Source organism: Xiphias gladius, chromosome 7, assembly GCF_016859285.1.
Source record: "Xiphias gladius isolate SHS-SW01 ecotype Sanya breed wild chromosome 7, ASM1685928v1, whole genome shotgun sequence".
Lineage (NCBI taxonomy): Eukaryota > Metazoa > Chordata > Actinopteri > Istiophoriformes > Xiphiidae > Xiphias > Xiphias gladius.
Window position 1 is genome coordinate 23788268 of NC_053406.1, and position 9244 is coordinate 23797511.

Below are 9244 nucleotides of genomic sequence, written 5' to 3' on the forward strand. Positions count from 1 at the left end.
TGTCAGAAAGCCACTGGTATAAAACGTGAAATCACTAAACATCAATCATTAACCATCATTATTCATACGAGTACTGTTATGTCATAGCATGACAGAGCGATATTGAGAAAATTACATTACATCTAACTCACTTCGGTAGAATAAGTGTAGTGTTTGTCACAAGAGAAAGAACAGGGAGGTACTGCACAAGCACAGCTGAGCATAGCAGCCCTGTTAGTTGTATTTTGACAGATACCTCCATACACATTTCATCTCTCGGGAGAAAGGAGGCATGAGAGTGGAACGCAGCAAGTCATCATGAGCCTGCAGGATGCATGACTTAGTACTGTACGAAAGGTGACCCTAAAATACTCCTCCTCCTCTTTTAATGTACAGAATAACTGCCATCTGTTCCAAAATGCCGACTGGGGTGCGAGAGGCATCGCTGTGTGGCTTCACCATTGGTTGCTGTACACTAAGACCTACTCAGAACTATTTGGAACTACAGAGAATTGCTGAGCATCATTTTGACCTCAGGGGTTACTTTCATGGATTCAAAAGAATTTTTCACTCTGAGAGACATGACATTACACTCTAAAAGGCACGTACGGTATATAAATGAAGAAGCTTTGAAAAGCATCTCAAGTCTGTCGCATCAGCCAAACAAAATCTTATTCAGGGTACGTCCCTACTTACCATCTAACGTACAGTAACATATGACACAAAAAATACGGGTTGTGACAGGTGAAAATGAAGATTCCAATAAAACTAAATAGATAAATAAATAATGCAGAAACACAGGATTTAACATTAAATTAATTATTTAAAAAGTAATCTAGTTGGATGTTATATATTATTTGTTTTATTTTATACTTTTACATGAAGCTGAGAAGCAATTTCACATTAATGACCGAGCAAAGAGGATTGTTAACCAATGGAGCCTAAAATCATTTTCATTAGTGTTGAAGATCAAAATGTAAGAAGGTATTTCCACATAATTAGGTATAAAAAACAAATGTTGCATGAAAATTCACTGATCTCTTGAGGTGTCTTAGATTTCTCATGACACTGTTGATGCTTGCCCAGAGTTACTCTCTATGTCTTAGGGGGTTTGATTTAGCATAGCTAAAGCAAAGAATGGCACAGAAATAGAGAAAGACCTGTAAGGTACGTTTGGGCTGCAATGAATTTTAAGCAGGGTAAAAAATTGCCCCCAACAAATTCTTTAGGGGATCAATACCCTGTCTGAAGTGATAAGAAACAGAAGTAAATGTGGAGTACAAAAGAGACTGCAAGTTAGGTGCTTACTTATCTTGCACTGAAAGAAAAAAAAAACATTTTTTTTTTTTTTATAGAGCTACTGGTCATAGATTAGGGGACATGAACATACTGCTACTACTGGTTCAAGTAAAGTTTATGCACAAACCTTGTGTGTCCCCTTTTTATCCTATTTACTGTCTGCCACCCACAGTATTGTTTACTAACGCAAAAAAAGAATCAAATCCTGCCATAAGATGAGTCATATTTTTTGCCTTCTTGAACCTAAAGATCAAAAGTACATAAATTATTTAAGATAATCTTTCATTTTGTGCTATCAGCATGATGCAGATATAGCATTAGACCTTGAATTTGGATGTATTTGACTCCCCTGAAATCGCATTGCCCATTTTTACACCTTCATCTCATTAATCTGTCTAGAGCATGAGATTGTTAGACGTGTTGAAGATAAAAAAATCAAACAGTGTTGTGGTTCATCATGGTCCTGGAAGATAAGGCCCTTTACTGTCACATAAAATCAGGGGCTGCCTACTGAAAAACACTCCATCCTCAGGCTATTCCCCACCATCACCACTACTTTCTCCACGCCATCTCCAAAAATACTTGATGTTCATTGACGAACTATTTCCAAAGACGAACCAAACCTACTACCACCTATTTCAACACGAGTAATGTGGCCAAAGTAGAGTTAATTTTTTTGTAAAGCGAGGCACTATATAGATTTCAATATAACAGGACAAAGGTTTGCTCTGTTGCCCCAATAACTGTCAAACCTTAATAAATGTTAAAAAAAAAAACAAGGAGGAAATATTTTAGTGATTTGGTTATTAAATGTCCTTTAGGTAATCTTATTTTGATCTGAAACAGGATGTTTCCTGGCTTTTTTAAACAATATTTTCATTTGCAGCTACTATATAAACACACACTGCCTTGTTCCATACATGGAATTAATAACCTTTAACATCTTCACAACCACCCATTTATGCGGTGGCACAGAGGAAGCCTGCGGGTATCTGCAGATGACTTGCTCAAAGTTAACACAATGAGGACAGCACAAAGACAAACAGATAAAGGGGCTGCATAATTAACCAACCTGAGGCTGTGGGACATATTAGCTAACCAAAACAAGTTATTTCAGCCATTTAGATCAGCTGCTAACTACCAAATGAATTGGAGGTACCAAAAAACAGGAGCGAAAGGCAACACATTGATGCTGTCATTTCACTCGCGTTAATTAAGTGACTGCTTACAATACCGTATGTACACAATTGTCAAGATACAATGATTTAATGTACAATCAGCTAGCTGCTTCAAAAGAGCCAGATTGGGGGATGAACTAAAATACAAGATGAAGACATGAGGCTGAGACTGTTTTCCGTAAGAGGGATGCAACGCTGTAAGTAAATTAAAATTGCTTGCTTTGGATTTCCTACATTCTTTAGTATGACAACGTCAGTGTGACTTAACATTATCTGTTTGACTCATCGGACATCAAATCCAAGTCATTTCATAACCGTGACAAGTGGGGGAGGGCGCTGAAAGTCTTTCTTATACAGATGCTTCTGAGCAATTAGATAAATTAAGTTGTCAGATGGATCCTAGGGGACGTTCGTCTTCCAGGCCCTGCAAAACCAGTGGGCCTCCCCCAAACAAAGAGCTAGATAGGAACGCAGCCAAGAAAGGGTATGCCACTGTCAAGATTACCAACACTTCTTAAAAAGATTTTCTTTAATCTAACAAATGCATGTCATCTTAAATCTTACCAGAGAGAGATGCCCATGAGTTACATTCTTAGTCACTGTTGTGTTTTGTGAACAAAATTACACCCTTGCATGCTACGTACACTGAAAAACATGTTTACAGATTTCGGGATGCCCTGCAATTCCCCAAAACTTCCAAGCTTCATCTTTGTCACTGTCTAGGCATAACTACACAGCGCTCTATATACTGAAGCCTGTATAATGTGATACCATATGACTCTCTTTGAATATCTTTGCAATCATCATATTAAAAAGAGGAACAACACTCTTCAGGGACGTGTTGAACACAAAGTGTGATCTGCAAGACATTTTTTCCATTTGCAATTTATTAGTCTCAGATTTGTCAGTGAAGATAGGACTCCCTTGGGTGCCATTGTCTTGGTTAGACAGATTCTATCCCTAGCCTCTCTCTTGTCACTGCTGGTAGTCCCAAGGGCTAGCCTTCACCAGAGTTGTCATTTTCAATTAGCTATGCCCTACACGCATATCTGTTGGCCCATGTCAATAATAATTTCATTTAAGAGGATGGGACAGCTGTAACTTCCAAGACATATTCCATTTCCATCAAGGTTACCTGAGCTACTAATTTGCATTTCATCTCGCACCTGCCCCCAAGTGGATTTACAAACATTTAAAGCATGTATTGCAAGCAAATAACTGATTTACATCTGATAAGGATAAGGGTAACCTCTAATTCGTGCCAAGTGAAAAAGGCACAGCTGTTCATTCCCTGCATCTATTCCCCTGATGTGCAGGTGAAGCTGCTTTTGATTAGGACTGTGTCTAGTGACTTTAACTATACATCTCTTGGTGAGATGAACAATTTTCAGATGATCTCAGGAAATTAAACTAAGCAGTGGAGTGGGCTGATATGACAATCGTTTAAACACATTAGGTCTCATGAAATATATATCTAGATTAACATTATGGAAAATTATTGGCCATTTGAAATCACAAGCCTGCCTTCAAGTAAGGCTTCAATCACTAAGTCTTAATGGATGCTGTATAACACTAGCAGGAAACTATGGTAGCATTAGACCATGACTTCGGTAACGTGATTTTTGCACTGATTTACAGCAGTACAGGTAAGATTCAAAGATGCAGTGCCACTGTAAATTTGAATCTAAATTTAGCATTTTTTAAAATGGTAACATATGCAAAGCACCCTTGAGTCAAACAGGCTCCAATTCATCAATTAAAGTTAAACATTTTGCCCGCCTTTACTGTGAAATTACTTACCAAACTGGAAAAAGTCCAGAGAGCAGTGTTTGTAAGAAAATAAAAACGCCAAATTTCTTTACATTGTAGAAAAATTGAAAATTGAATGTATTCATGTTGCAAACGCGACAGTACAACTGCAGGTAATGTGACATAACAGTTGCAGGTAGATGTGCTCAACTGCTCAACTCCCAATCCCTCAAAACATGTGAATGAAATTCTGCTTAAAGCAAAAAAAGGACTGAGTAGGCTACTTTGCTCTGTGCATATCCAACTCTCACTCACACATATATACAAGCGCACACACACACACACACACACACGCACACGCGCACACACACGCACACGCATGCACGCACGCACACGCACACGCACACGCACACGCACACAAACTATACTTAACTCAACCTGGAGGCCAGGACCAGTTGCATGTATCACAAAAAGATTTGGAGCCTCACGATTCATGAAATGGCAAAAAAAACATATTTCTTCTATACAGAAAGTTATTACCATTATATTTTTTCTTTTTCCTTTTTCTTGTGAAATTTCAGCCTCTAAGACACGTTGGAATTATAAATCTGTCGTTTTCTCGGACGTTGTTTATATCAGTAATGTTTCTGTCACCACTGTTTCCAAAGTACAACTATATTTCAACATAATTTATGTTAATTTCAGGAGTGACTGAAGCATGCAGCCCACAAACTAGTTTCTTTATTTTTAGAACGGGAAACTGGTCAAAAGGTTCATGGTTTAAATCATCAGGAGTCTTGAATATTGTACTGACATATTTAGTGACTTTAAATTAGAAACCTGCCTTAAAATAGTATGATGCTGTTTCTTAGCATCTCTGAATGGACCTGCATTATAAATGAAGAAATCCACAGCAGCGAAGGGATTTACCGACAGCAGACAGACGTTTAAAAGGTTGTGTTTTCCTCTGGCAGACTTTATTCTATCTGCCATCACTTTGCTAATTGCTGTCATCGAAAAAGAAAGCCACACAAACTTCAAGAAAAAAAATTACAAATGATATTCCTTATTGAGTAATGGCTTAATAATACCCCGTGCTCTCTGTGCATCGTCCAAACACAGCCCTGAAAGAGCCAGATCAATAAGATCAAACAGGAGTCTGTGAGCTGCCAAGCTACAATGCACAAACTAACTGTCACCCGCACAGTCAGATGATGGCACTGTACTAAACATTCAACTGCAGCGACGCTACAAAATTAGAGTTTGGGAAATTTGCATATCTCTGATTAGATAATTCCTTTGGGTCTACTTGTGTGGCAAGTAGAGTGTTAGAAGCCTCCTGCTCTGCTAACCTAAGGATGCACTCCAAATACCAAAAAGGACCTGCCTCTGCCCTTGCAGCGGTGCTCTTTTCTTTCACAAAAATATTTTCATGGATCCCTTTGAGCTCCTATCAAAAAGCAGCTAGACCTCAGACCCGCTTCAGTGTAAAAAAACACTTCCAAGCGTCTCTCCCGTCACGGTTGTTCAGGGCTCCTTGTAGGACACCCTTTAATTTGTGCTCAGGACCGGAAACATTATTTCAACTTACTCGAGGCATAATAAATAGCATAAATGTTCGGTTTCGAGATTTTGTAGTGTGTTTGGGCATCTCGACACAATCAACAGCTCCATCGCTCCCATGCTTAATTTTGACTCCATAAAGGCAGAAGTTATTAAAACAACATGGGGGGAAATAACCCCGAATGAAGACTAGGAGATTGTCAGTCAAAACCGGTACTGATATCTAGTTAAATTGACACCATACACCGAAAGATTCGGCTCCTTTTCTGTTATTTTATCAAGATTATCATCAGCAGCGCTGCCAGCTGAACTTGTCTCCCTCACAGCACGAGCCGAACAGAAACAAATGTAATCTCGAAAGTAAAACAGTTTACTCACGGAAATACGAAAAAAGTCGTGCCTCGTCTCACTTTTTTTTCTCTTCTCTCCCGGGTGACACCGGCTGTGGCGACCGCCGTAGCGTCTCTCCCTTCCCGACCCAAACGGCGGAATGGCAGCGGTATACAGAATATCCAGTGAAGTCCGGGTCCTCGTCTCTGCCGCTCTATCTGGTTAGCCAGCGTATACGGTGCATCTTCAAGTACAAAAAAAAAACAACAACAACAACAAAAAAACCAACCATAAAACTAAACAGATATATTTCTTTCCGGGTGCAGCTCTTTCACCCTCGGGCGCCAAATTTCACGGAGCTTTTTTTTTTTTTTTTTTTTTTTTTTGCCGGTGTTGTGCGTCGTAGTGGACGGAGGTCGGCGTTTGCTCTGCTCTCAGTCAGCCTCCACCGCTGCAGCCGGCTGAGGCGTACTCTCTGCAGCGCAGCATCCCATCTCACTGGTGCCGAGGAAAGAGGAAAAAAAAAAAAAAAAAAAAAAGGTGGCCCTCAGTTATGAGGAGTGGCATCACATCAGTTTTTTGACACTGTGCATGGTTACCCTGGTCGAAATCTGTTTTGTTTATCCATTTGCGGGTTGTTGCCCTACTGAAAAATGGTTTGAGGTGGTTTCAATGAAAGCAGTAAAAAAAAATTTAAAAATTCAAAAAAAAAAACAAAACAAAAAAAAAAACAATGGATGCCAGTGCTGTGTGTGTGTGTGAAAGTGATATGAATACTGTATGTTTCACCCATTGCTAGTAAGAAGTACAGGTCATCAAGAAGGGTGACTTGGGCTATTTTTGACAATGAAACCAATTTGAAAACATGGGCTAGCAAAGTAGGAGGCACGTACATTTAGCTAAAACATTACAAAATTACAATACACACAGGGGGAGCGTCCTCTGAAGATTTTTCCTACTTCTAGAAACGTTTTTATCAATATTTATCAATATTTATTGAACAAAGTTGTCAGCTAACGTTAGCTAACTTAGCTAGTTCTTTACCTCCCCCCGGCGTCACCCTTTAGCACTGCCACTAACTTGTTAAGCTAACGCTGACTTAGCGTGTTTTAGCTGGTTAACAATGACTGTAAACACCCTGGTACAGTTTCGAAAAAGGTTTTCGCCGTTGGGTTAGATAACGCTAACGTTACACAGAGGGTAAAAGTGAGCTAAAAAAAAAAAAAACAACAACAACAACACCTTTTTTCTATCTACCGGTCCTAGTCTGAAAATCGATTATCCCTTCCACGTAATGACAGGCCAAGTAGTGGCCTGTGCCCATTTTATTTTGAAGGCTATTGTCTGCACGTCCCGATACTTTCAGCAAATGACATTCAAATGGCGACCATCAGCTCTTTCAAAATAAAACTTTCTAAACAGGCATAGGTGTAGGTGTGCACTGTGACTGTGTAATTTGTAGCTAAAGGTTTTGTTGTCAACCCACGTTTTATAATCTGCCCAACACTTGCTCTAACCTACTCTAACAGAGTTTAGGAGGATTGCATCCTTGTGCTGAACCCCACTGGAGATTTACATTATTTAGTCGGTTAGTCCGGAGCTTTGTGTGACAGTGCGACATTTCTCCAGTCACGTCTCAGTTTCCTGTCCAATTCCAATTTATCCGTTTACCACTTTTATTAGTCTGAGGGCGACAGGTAAGGGTTTACTGCCTTGCCGGGGACTTTTTGACAGGACAAGTGTCTATTGATAGTATCAATCAGTTGTAGATCCATACGGGCTTCACTAATCAATAGGCCACTTTACCACCTCCCTGAGCTTCAAAACCAGTTCAGGAGGGTCATTTGATGGAAAGGCTTCTTTTCGCTGTTTTCCCATCCGCAGCCTACATATCAAATTATTTGTTTGTTTTGAGGCAGTTCTCACAGGGGCACTAAAGTGACAGAGGAACAATGAGTAAAGCTCCAGAAATGAAAAGGTGAATATAAAGATGAAGCATGTACGAAACAAATTGAATAAAAAAAATAACTGAATAAAAGAATGTGAATTTTTATCAGTTCCATCTGCTGTGTTATTTTTCTGTACTGTAAATCTACGTTATTGAGTTATGTCAGGCTTAAAGGGTGAGATGTGTGGTTGTTTATTTTATGTTTTGCACTAAAACTCAAAATTCTGTTCAGAAAATGCTAAACTGTCTACATTTTTTTTTCGTTTTTTGTTTTTGTTTATTGCATTTATTCATTACAATTGGTCCTCGGGATTCAGGGGAAATTAAAAAGTGCATGCGTGTCATGCAGCAGCATCACTGCGCTCTTAAAAGAACATCAATGGTACTAGACTGGAGAGTATAGATTAGTTCCTTCTGTTTCACATGTCAGTGGCATGGCTCATATTGCCACCCTCTGCTGTGAGTGTTTGACTGACAATATGGAGCTAACAGCCTATCTCTATCCCTCATCATTAATTGAACAGTACAGATGACTGAGTGCACTTCTATTGCACAATTGATCCATTCCAATGCTTGTAGCTCCTATCAGCTCTTAGATGCCATCTTTTGAAAGGCAGTATTTTAAAGATCCTTTTTTACAGCTTTGCTTGTTGGCAATGATATCGTTTGGGGACCTTTGCTTATAGTATACACTGTGAAATATTTTTCCGAAGACGGGTATATTGTTTCTCATATCTGTTAACCTAAGCTTAGTAGTCTTAAGCTGTACCTCCCAGCACTGAATAATGTTTTAGATCCAAAGGATATGTAGTATTCAATTTGTCTTGTACTTTAAAACTACAGGGCAGTAAACTGTTCAGTTTTTTTTCTTTTAACACAGCGAATATATACTCTCTTATTATCTCTAATGCAGTGGCATCCATTCTGCGCGGACGTCCCCTTCCTGGAGTGCAAATATGATAACAAAGGTCATGGAGCAAAAATCATAAGCAGTCAAAATACTAATAATCAACCTCAGTCATGAACATGGTGTAATTAAACCAAAGGAACATGCACACTAAAGACACATGTTTAAACACAGCGAATCACATGAATTTGTTAACTGGGCATCGTTAACGAGATGGCAGGCCTGTGCACACTGCAGTATTCAAAGGCCACTGCAGCATCTCTTTTTAGATGCAAACCTGCCACATTGCCC

The 9244-nt window shown here is 39.3% G+C and overlaps 1 protein-coding gene across 5 annotated transcripts in view; it reads right to left on the bottom strand.

Moving 5' to 3' along the window:
- cntn5 (contactin 5) overlaps nucleotides 1-7440 on the bottom strand; it is a 107063-nt gene extending 99623 nt beyond the window's left edge. For 3 of the 5 annotated variants that reach the window (XM_040131464.1, XM_040131462.1, XM_040131459.1), the window contains exons 1-2: nucleotides 7341-7410; nucleotides 6147-6596 (exon numbers count right to left, since the gene is read on the bottom strand). The gene's annotated coding sequence lies outside the window, so the exon portion shown is untranslated. Of the gene's footprint in view, nucleotides 1-6146; nucleotides 6597-7340 lie in introns of all 5 variants that reach the window. The other 2 variants (XM_040131461.1, XM_040131460.1) reach the window with 2 other exon arrangements.
- Nucleotides 7441-9244: the final 1804 nt, after the last annotated feature.